This window comes from Molossus molossus, unplaced genomic scaffold, assembly GCF_014108415.1.
Source record: "Molossus molossus isolate mMolMol1 unplaced genomic scaffold, mMolMol1.p scaffold_m16_p_8, whole genome shotgun sequence".
NCBI classification, from domain to species: Eukaryota; Metazoa; Chordata; class Mammalia; order Chiroptera; family Molossidae; genus Molossus; species Molossus molossus.
Window position 1 is genome coordinate 13,604,006 of NW_023425402.1, and position 9,409 is coordinate 13,613,414.

At 49.0% G+C, this 9,409-nt stretch overlaps 1 protein-coding gene across 1 annotated transcript in view; it reads right to left on the minus strand.

Moving 5' to 3' along the window:
• TRERF1 (transcriptional regulating factor 1) overlaps positions 1 to 7,716 on the minus strand; it is a 205,130-nt gene extending 197,414 nt beyond the window's left edge. Inside the window, exons 1-2 of the mRNA XM_036247866.1 lie at positions 7,265 to 7,716; positions 6,759 to 6,843 (exon numbers count right to left, since the gene is read on the minus strand). The gene's annotated coding sequence lies outside the window, so the exon portion shown is untranslated. The remainder of the gene's footprint in view (positions 1 to 6,758; positions 6,844 to 7,264) is intronic.
• Positions 7,717 to 9,409: the final 1,693 nt, after the last annotated feature.

Genomic DNA, 9,409 nt, shown 5'->3' on the forward strand with positions numbered 1-9,409 from the left:
ACCTCGTATGGTTGTTGCAAGACAGTGGTAAAATAGAACAAGCCAAAGAGGCTTTGGACCTACAAAATGCTAAGTAAACACTAGTTATTTCAATGATGGCATCCATTTCCTCCCTCTCTGATTTTTCGTTGATTATTTTCCCCTCTCTATGAAACCAGACTGATATCGGTTCCACTGATCTCTCAAAACTGACAACTTGTATTTATTACACAAATAAATACAAGAAGTCCCGTTATTCACAGGTGCAAAATCTAACTAACCGCTAAATCTAGCTGAGGGGCACAAGGGAGTTCATTACACTACCCTGTCTGCTTTTGTGTATGTTTAAAGATTTTTCATGATAAAAATTATTATAGAAAGAAAGAAAGAGAGCCTCACCCTACTGAGCAGATTTTCGATTAGTGAAAATCATGGGTTATTTCTCAAAACTGGAACCGACTTCCTAGCACACACAGTAAAACTACGGGGTCAAGGACTGTTTTTTGATAGACTCAGTTTACACAACAGTCTTCATTTACAAAACAAACACTGAATGCAAATGGAGACTGCTACGACCAGGAGGTTCAAGGTTCCCCAGCACCCAGTTCACAGATCAAGTTAGTTTGGCCCTTTGGGTGGACAGGTCTCAAATTCTAAATATGGAATCAGAGTTTGAACCTCTGTGACTAACACTTCTCAGCCAGCATTCTGATGCTTCCAACAGTAAGATCAGTTTTGCTAAAGGGACCACACAGGACTTGAAAGCCCCAAATAGAAAGTGACTTCGAGGAGGGAACATCAGTGGGAGTGGATACGGTGAACAGTTTTCAGTAGAAACCTGGGGAAATTAAGGTAAGTGTTTCATTGGTTGTCAGGTTTTTCTATCTGAAAAGAAGATCTGGCTGAAGATCAATTCACCTTGCTGCTGCCTGTTACAGTTTACATAGCACTTTCCGTACATTATCTGATTCCATCCTCACAAGTCTAAGAAAGACGACAGATGGTATCACCCACTTTCTGCAGATGTGGAGACAGGCTCAGAGGCTGACTTGTCCAGAGCAAAGATGGAGCAGGACCCCAACCCAGGTTTTCTGACTCTCTGCTCACCCATCTACCCCCCATGCCGACCCCATGGCTAGCCACAGAGGCTGGCAGACTATGGCATATTTTTGTGAAAGGTACCCTGAAGGAGAGGCGGACCTTCATCCTTTTTTTAGGAGCTTCTTGTTCAAAACATATGATACAATGCCCACCAACTTCTGAACAGGGCTGAAAATCACAAATGTCTATTTCCAATCATAGTTTTCAAATAAATTCAATGTAAGGCCCAAATCACTTTAACTGAAGACTCTTTTTCCCAAGCGAAATAATCTGCTCTTTCCTCTGTACTGCTCAGTAATGCAGTCAAATGTTCAAAAAAATGCAGTACAATTTTCTGATGCAGTCTTAACCCTGCAGTCTCTGGGTGGAGTTAAGTCCTGCGCCCAAAGCCTTTCCCATGGAGAGGCAGCACCTCCGGCCCGTGCACAGCTCCCTCACCTTCCCCTCATCTGTACTCAGGCCACATGAAGGAAATGTCCCTCCTCCAGGAAAGGCCAGACCCCCCCCCACAGATCTCAAGGGCTTTTGCTCAGGTGACCCAACCCATTGCTCTTGATCAATCAATCCCTCTCCACTGATCTTTTCCAACAGCACACAAATAAATATACCACCAGAACCCAAAAAAACCCTTTCTTTTACCACATGCCCTTCCAGCTCCTGTTCCGTTCCACTGGCCCCCCTTCCTGGTCAAGCTTTGCCCAAAAGTTGTCTACACATGCTACTAACAGTTCCTCACTTCCCATTCCCCTGCCAGCCCCCTCCAACACTGCTCCTACCCAATCCCTCCCTCCACTGAAACTGTTCTCTAAGTTGCCAATGGCTTCCATTTGGCCAAATCCATTAGTGATTTTTCTGGCCTTATCACACACACCTACATACACATTGCCCTTTGCCTCCAGGCTCCTTAGGACTTGTCCACCAGTCTCCTGGTATAAAATATTCCCCCTGGCTGACGATTCACACATTTTCATCTCTTGCCTGGCCAGTCCTCTGGCACGGGATGCTGTATCAGACTGCCTGCCTACCCTCTCCACGTTGAACTGAACAGGCATTTCAAATTCAAAGGGGCCCGAACTGAAACAGCACGATTCTGTACCCTCCCTCTCCCTCTTCCCCATCTCAGCAAATAGCACCACCCATCTACCCAACTGCTCAAGTCACAAACCTGTTATCCTAGATTCCTCCTCCCCACCCCCCACCAAATCCATCAGCAAGACCTGCCCCTTCTACCTTTAATGTTCATCCCGCACCCACCAGCCCCTCCATTCACCTCCGTCACCTCCTCACCTGACCTGCTTCAACTGCCACATACATTGCTGTGCTCCCTGTTCCACACCTGCCCCTCTCCACTAGCGCATTGGTCAGGGGTTGTCACTTCTCCCTGCAAAGTTTCAATGACTTCCCACTATACTTCGAATGAAACCCAAACCTTTCAAGGATCCCAGAGCCCTGCATGATCAATCATCTCATGTGCCCTCTCTCCCTCCCAGATATCCACCTGTGCCTCTTTTCAGTTACCCCCAAAGCCAAAGGCCTTCCACCAAGGCTCCCCTCTGCCTGGTGCCCTCTGTTTCTGCCACCCTCAATCCCCAGAGAGGCTTTTCTTGGCTGCTTTTAGCTAAGTAAGTCCAGGTCATTGCTCCCTGGGATTTCATCAGAGCATTTCTCACATTTTGTAATATATATATCTTTACATGTCAACCTCTCCTCTGGACTGTAAACTAGGGGAAGGTTGGGGGATGGGTAGAGGGAAATGATTATGCCTCCTTGAATTATCAACGTATTCCCAGAGCCTAAACTTAGTGCCTGACAAATAGTAGGTGCTCAGTAAGTAACGGCCGAGCGTACAAATGAATAAACCAGAGTCGGTCATGGCATGAAAATAAGTGTTACCGTTTGTGAGCCTAGACTTATCATTGCCATTTGGGCACACAAGTTCTTTTTACCCCTTCCTCTCTATCAAAAAAAAAAAAAGTTTTAATACTGCTAAACCAAAAAGCCCAATAGCTCGGCATGGCCTACCCATTCTCAGCCTATCTTCCACGAGGAAAAAGCAAAAATCATCCATTTTCTCAGTAAACCCAAATTAGCCAGTGCGCCCTACCAGCGGCTGCCCAGAGAATTTGAAAATTCTTATAAAATGTCACATGGTCTTTTTGTTGTGTATTTTATTTAACCCAGAAAGAAAAAAACAGATGAAGAGAGCCATGGAATCAAACTCATGTTATCAAGCCTATATTATTCCTTAAAACGCCAGAGTGGCCTTGCTGAAAAGTATGCCCAAGAACAGAACCAGCTGCCCTTGCCTCCCTCTCCCCACAAAAGAAAGCAACTGTTTAATTTCGCCTTTATTTTACTGGTTCCCCTTAAACATGCAAATTAAGAAATATTACTAACCCACAAGACCCCCGCTGATTCTGATCCTCTCTCCTCCCTAAATCACACAGTTTTATGAAGTCAGAGGTAAAATGAACTGAATTCAAATGCTTTTAGAGCAGGAAAATCAGCACAAATTTGTATACCCTGGGGTCTGAGCCACAGGTCTGGATCCTTACTTTACATGTCAATGTTCAAAGTCAATAAAAACATCAAGAGCTTTTCCCCAAAAAATGCCCACAGTGAAACATGAGATATCCCAGAAGCAACAGTAATACAATATCATTACCGTGAACCCTATGGCAAATGTACAAACAAATTCCAATTACCCACGTGTGAATTTCCACAGAAAGTGGGTAAAGCCACACTAAGCTTTCTGGTCTGCTCAATTAACCTTAGACTTGATCAAGCCTAATTAGACAGGTGAACCAGCTGGCTGCAGGGGAAACTTCCAAGATGAACTAAAATTATTTTTGGTGCCTGGGATTATGTGCCACTCTCTATTAGCACATATAATTAGGTAATCAACCATGCACTTTTCCCCCCCCAAGATGGTGGCAGACTTTCATCAGTATTTCCTTACGCTGACGGTCAAGATTACCAGGCGACTCAAGAGTCCTTTTTGGAATGCCAAGGTACAAATCCACTCTCTCCATGCGAAGACAAAAACAGAAGTTAATCAACTCGCCCAAGTCCATGAAGCAATTTGGCCGTTGGCCCAGGAAGACACTGTCGAGACCTCTGGAGACCTCTCTCCACAAGACCAAGTGATAGAATTTCAGACACGAATGGAACTCACAGATCAAACTGTGCATTTTTAACCCTCCGCACTTTTCAGTGACATTTCCCTCCTGCTTTGAGCATCAAATCACCTTCGTCACAAAAAAAACTTCGTCACTTTACAGACACTGTATACTTGAGCCAACTACTGAATGCAAGACAAATGTTAACGCTTTCTGATTAGTCAACTTTATGGAGAATCCTTACACTTTCCCCAAAAAACAATGCTTTTGATTATTATGACCATCCCAACCATCAAAGCATGAGAAAAAGAATATTATAAATAAGCTTTGTTTTTGTGACCACACATGTTATTATATAAGCAGCAGTCTCCTCATTTATAATGAATGTTCCTACCTCAACAAAAACCACAAGCCCAAGCGGGTTAAAGGAAGCAAAACTGAGTACTTTCCACACAGTTCATAGAACAACTGTTTTCACAGCAAGCTCACATAAATGCTATGTGATATTAACACATGCCTGCTATGTGGATGCCTGCTTACCAAGCTGTGAAAAGACTCATGTTTACTATGGAACCTGTAAAATTAATCTTCTTCTCAATGCCCATAAAGCAGACGTGAAACACTCTTTTCTGAGATGTCAAGCTAGCTTCTCAACAAATCTTTGGCAAAAATGGACATGCCTAAAAGGGCGGGGCCCAAAGAGCTGTGTCACTCCCTGTATCAATTCCTATAAATCAAATCCTGACAATCACCACAATGTTTTTAAAAGAATGAATTATGATTCATGGGCCTTCAAACCTTTATTACCCCAAGAACATTCTCAGCAGAAGAGAAAAAAAGAAGCTACTGTGACTTGATTAATGGCCAAAGCAAGACAATAAAATAAATCTCATAAATATAAGAGGAAAAAAAAAAAACCCTGGATGACTGCTCTTGGCTTTGAGGGTAGGCATGTCAATAATTCCACTATCCTGGAATAAACACACACAAAGATTTTGTTTACCTTCTCTGCATATATACCAACCAAACCCAGATTTTCAGCAGGGAAAAAAAATAATAGCTAATTTGTTTAATGCCTAGTTAAGAACATTTGATAAGTGGCAACAATATTTAATTCCTAACTAAGTCAACTCTCAAGATGCCAAATTAACAAATTCTCAATCTGGAAATCTGATAACGGGAAGGAAAGCAAGCAAGCACTGTCCATCAGTAACATGTAGAGAAATATTTTTAAACCCATTTTTTCCCCTACTAGAATTGAGCCTGGCGACAGAACTGCAGAAAGCTTAACCAACTTTAGTTAACCACACTGCCTAGTATTTATTCCCTGACCCTACTAAGCATGTCTGGGTTTAAACCTCTGGTGCTAAAATTATCCTGGCAAAGTTAAAACTCCCAGCATAATCCCAGGTACCTGACAGCCAAGACCTACAACCCATCTGCAGAAACCAGCAGGCTGAGTACCAGGAAAACAGAGGGAGGGAGAAGCAAGGACTGCTGGTTAACTAGTTAACCGCTGAGTACCTCTGCTTGTTATCCTTCCAGTGGGCACAAAACCACACCGTTTGTGACCAGACTGCTTTCTTGAAACGTTTAATGAATGCAGAAGGTTGGTACCAACTGGGACAGCTGGAAACTCCTTTCTTAAAGCTCTGCTAAAAAGTGCACCTAGCCGGCTTTTGGGAGAGTTTTTTGTTTGTTCGTTTTTTTAAATAACTCTTCAGCCGTCCCTGGATCCGTCATTTCTAAGCATCACTTCCATGCACTTTTACAAGACAGCCCAGGCCATGCTTGTTAGCAACCTGCTTCAAAACGCACGTTCACTTGCCAAAGCCGCGTCTGGTCTGGGAAGAGTTTCCACAAAGGTGGCTCTAACAGGCCAGTGCAAGGCACACGAAGGAATCAGAAATCATTTTCTTTTAACCTAAGGATGGCAGGCGCACATGCCCTAGCCCAGCGTTGACCAGAGGCTGCCGGCCAGGTGCTGTCGGCCTCCGCCAAAGAATGGGTGGTTTTGTGTTGTTTTCTAATATCTATTTCTTTAGATCACCAGCAACAACTTCCCAGTTTCCAAACTGAAGTTGGGACTGGAGGGGCAGGTTTACCCCCTCACACATTTCTCTCAACTGGGTGGCCACTTTAACTTCTGGGGGGTACCCGGCCCCCAAAGAGCCCACAGGCGCATATATATACATATATGCATCATGTCAAAAACCCCAAAAGGCACATCCCTAGGGTCCTGCGGTTTCTTGGCTGGAAGAATGAAGGCTTTATAACATCACAACCTTCAAGTGTAAGCCACCACTACCCTTTAAGCCGGGTCTGCCAATTTTAGCGCCCATCGCACCCCTCCCCCTTTGCTGGGATGCCATGCAGCACAGAGAGGGAGAGAGGGAAGAAGGGAAGCAGTGAGAAGGCCCCGTTAACATACTGAAAGTAAAGTGGGGGGAGACTTTTCCTTCCCTGTCCCCCCACTCTGTCCCTTCCCCTCCCCCATCTTCGCACGGAGCATCCCCCCAACTAATTTTTTTTTAAATGAAACTTAAGCTTCTTGCCTACCTTGGCTGTTTCTGCAACAAGTGCATGGGCAATCCAACAAGAAGACCAGTCTCCGCTTGGGGGGTGAGATGGGGGGCAAGCAGAGCTGATGGAGTAATTTCAATATTAATTTATGTCAGAGCCGCCTTCTCGAAGCGCTACTCACTTACAGTACTGCCCTCAGCCTGTAAACAAATATCGCTCCGCCAGGAAACATACTCCCCAGATGCAAGCCCCTCTCCCCAACAGGGAACCTGGTGCTTCGCCCTCTCCCACCCCCACCCAACAACATGCTCCCCAACCCGGGTAGGAACCTCCAGGTTTCCAAAGCACCAACCCACCACCTCCGCCACCACCCTAGCAAGAAACTTACTCGGTCCGTCTACGCCTCCACCCTCCCTTCAGGAAATCTACTCTCCATATGCATTCAGCCTCCCCGCAGGAAATCTGCTCCCCCCTCCCCCTTCTATATACATGCACCCTTCCCTCTCCTCCGCCCCACCAGCCCTCCCCAGCCAGAAACTTACTAATGAGCAAGCGTGCAGGCTCTCCTGATCCTGGAAACTTACTCCCAGATATAGCGCCCGCCAGCCCCCTTCCCGGCCCTGCTCCCCTTCCTGCCCTCCGCCGCAAGCAACTCCAAACTCTCCGCATCCAGCCACTCTCCCTCCCCGGTGGAAATTTGCAGCGCGGGGCCGCGCGCGTGCAACCACCCTCCCCTTCAGGAAACTTACTCCCCATCTGCATGCACCGCCTCTCAGCCATCGCTTAGAGGGAAGGGGGTGTGCTAAGGAGACAGAAATACATATGTATCTCTCGCCCCTCCCCCGGCCGCAGCCCACTCGGGGCGAGCCGCGGTAACCTGGCCTTACCTTTTGCATTGCTCCCCATCCTCGCCCCTCCCTTAACCCTTCTTATCCGCTCCCCGGCAACCCCCTTTTTTCACCCTTTACCCACCCCTAGCAACCGTTCCCAAGCTCCTCTCGGTCTTTTTTTTTTTTTTTTTTTAATCCAGGATGCAAATTCCTCCCCTGTCAGCAAATCGACTGTCAAATTATTTTCTTGCAAAAGGAGAAAGGCGGGGTGGGGGGGGGCAGAAGCAAAAAGGGGGAGGGCGGGGGAAGGGAGAGAGGGGGACAGAAGAGGAGAGAGATATCCCTCCGCAGAGCTGGGTCTGGCTGCGGGCGGGGAAGCAGGAAGTAAGGTGTCCAGCGCCTCGGCCCGCGGGTCCTGCGCCGCGGCCCCCGCCCGCGCCCCGTGTCCCCCGGGGCGCCTCGCTTCGGCGGGCCCGGGCTGCCCGCACGCATTGTTCAGAGCGTTCCCGGCGTTGCGCTGCCGACCTTATTTGTTTGCTCTGCATGTGCATGAGGTTGCACCTTTTGTAGGCTGGCGAGACCTGGACGAGGATGGGGCGGGGGACGCGGAATGAGCTGCGGCCCCTCGTGGGACCTGTCAGCAAATCGAGGTGTGGCAGACTCCGGCGTGGCCGGAAAATCGAGGCCCAGGAGAAGGCGGCGTGGCCGGGAAGCTGCCGCCTTAGAACCGGACCAGTGCAGGATTGCTTCCTGCGTAGCCGTAGCCGTCCTGGTTATTGTAACGCGCTTTGCAATCTAACGACTGGGGTTTGGGTTTAGGTTTTATTTTGTTTGAGGGGCTGCAAAGATGCTATGGTCTTAGGTAGACTGCAGGGAGATGGTTTGCACCTACCCCCACCCCTGCACCCGGGCCTCGGTGGGGCTGGAAGAGAGGCCGGGCTCCCGGCAAGGGGCTGGAGGTTCGCGAAGCGCGCGGCTCCATCCCTCCGCCTCGATGGGGGCGGGGAGCGGGTGGCGCAGGCGGCACTGGAAACTCAGCTCTCTGGGGAGGGGTCTCCATCTCTACTGCGCAGCAGGCTAGGGAGGGAGGTTGCCTAGGAGAGGGGACGGGCTGGGCAGCAGAGGGGAGGAGGCCGGGGTGCAGCAGCGAAGCGCGCTCGCCCCTCCTTGCGCGCCATGACTGTGGAACGTGGTGCTGGGGAGGAGGGACGGCCGCCGGGGCCCGCCCGGGGCTGCTCGGCATTGGTGCAGAAACCCGAGCTGGGAGTCGCTCCTCACGCTGCCTGTTCCTCCTCCTCTGCGGGGGAAACCGCTGCACCCTGACTGAGAGCAGCTGCGAGCAGGGGGCAGGGCGCGGGCTGAAAGGGGAGCCTGGGGTTCAAACCTTGGCGGCGCCAGGAGGGCGAGTACAGGACAGCCCCCGGTCCCGCCAAAGCGCGGCCGCCTGTCGGTCCAGCCCGGGACCCAGCATTTCCAGACTTGTTTTCTGGTTCGAGGAAACGTGAACCAAAGATGGTTTGGCTCAACAGACCACCTCGAGCCGGTTGGAGGCATCTATCCCGTCGAAGGCACAAGACAGCGAGTCCTTTTTGCTCAAAGGAAAGTTAAACCATGCTTTTTGCAGTAAGGGGAGATCGGTGCGCCCCTTCCCCCAAATGTCACGTAGGATAAATAAGGTGTTCCCGCTACCCAGACATTCGCCACTGTCCCTCACCCCACCCCCACTCGGCGCTGGGTGTGGACAGGGCTGGGGGGAAGGATATATAGGAGCTTAAAGCATGAGGTCATGGGCGGAGGAGGCTGCTGCCAAAAGCAGCGGAGGTTCTTGTGTATTTTGAGGGGTAACGGCTCTCCATC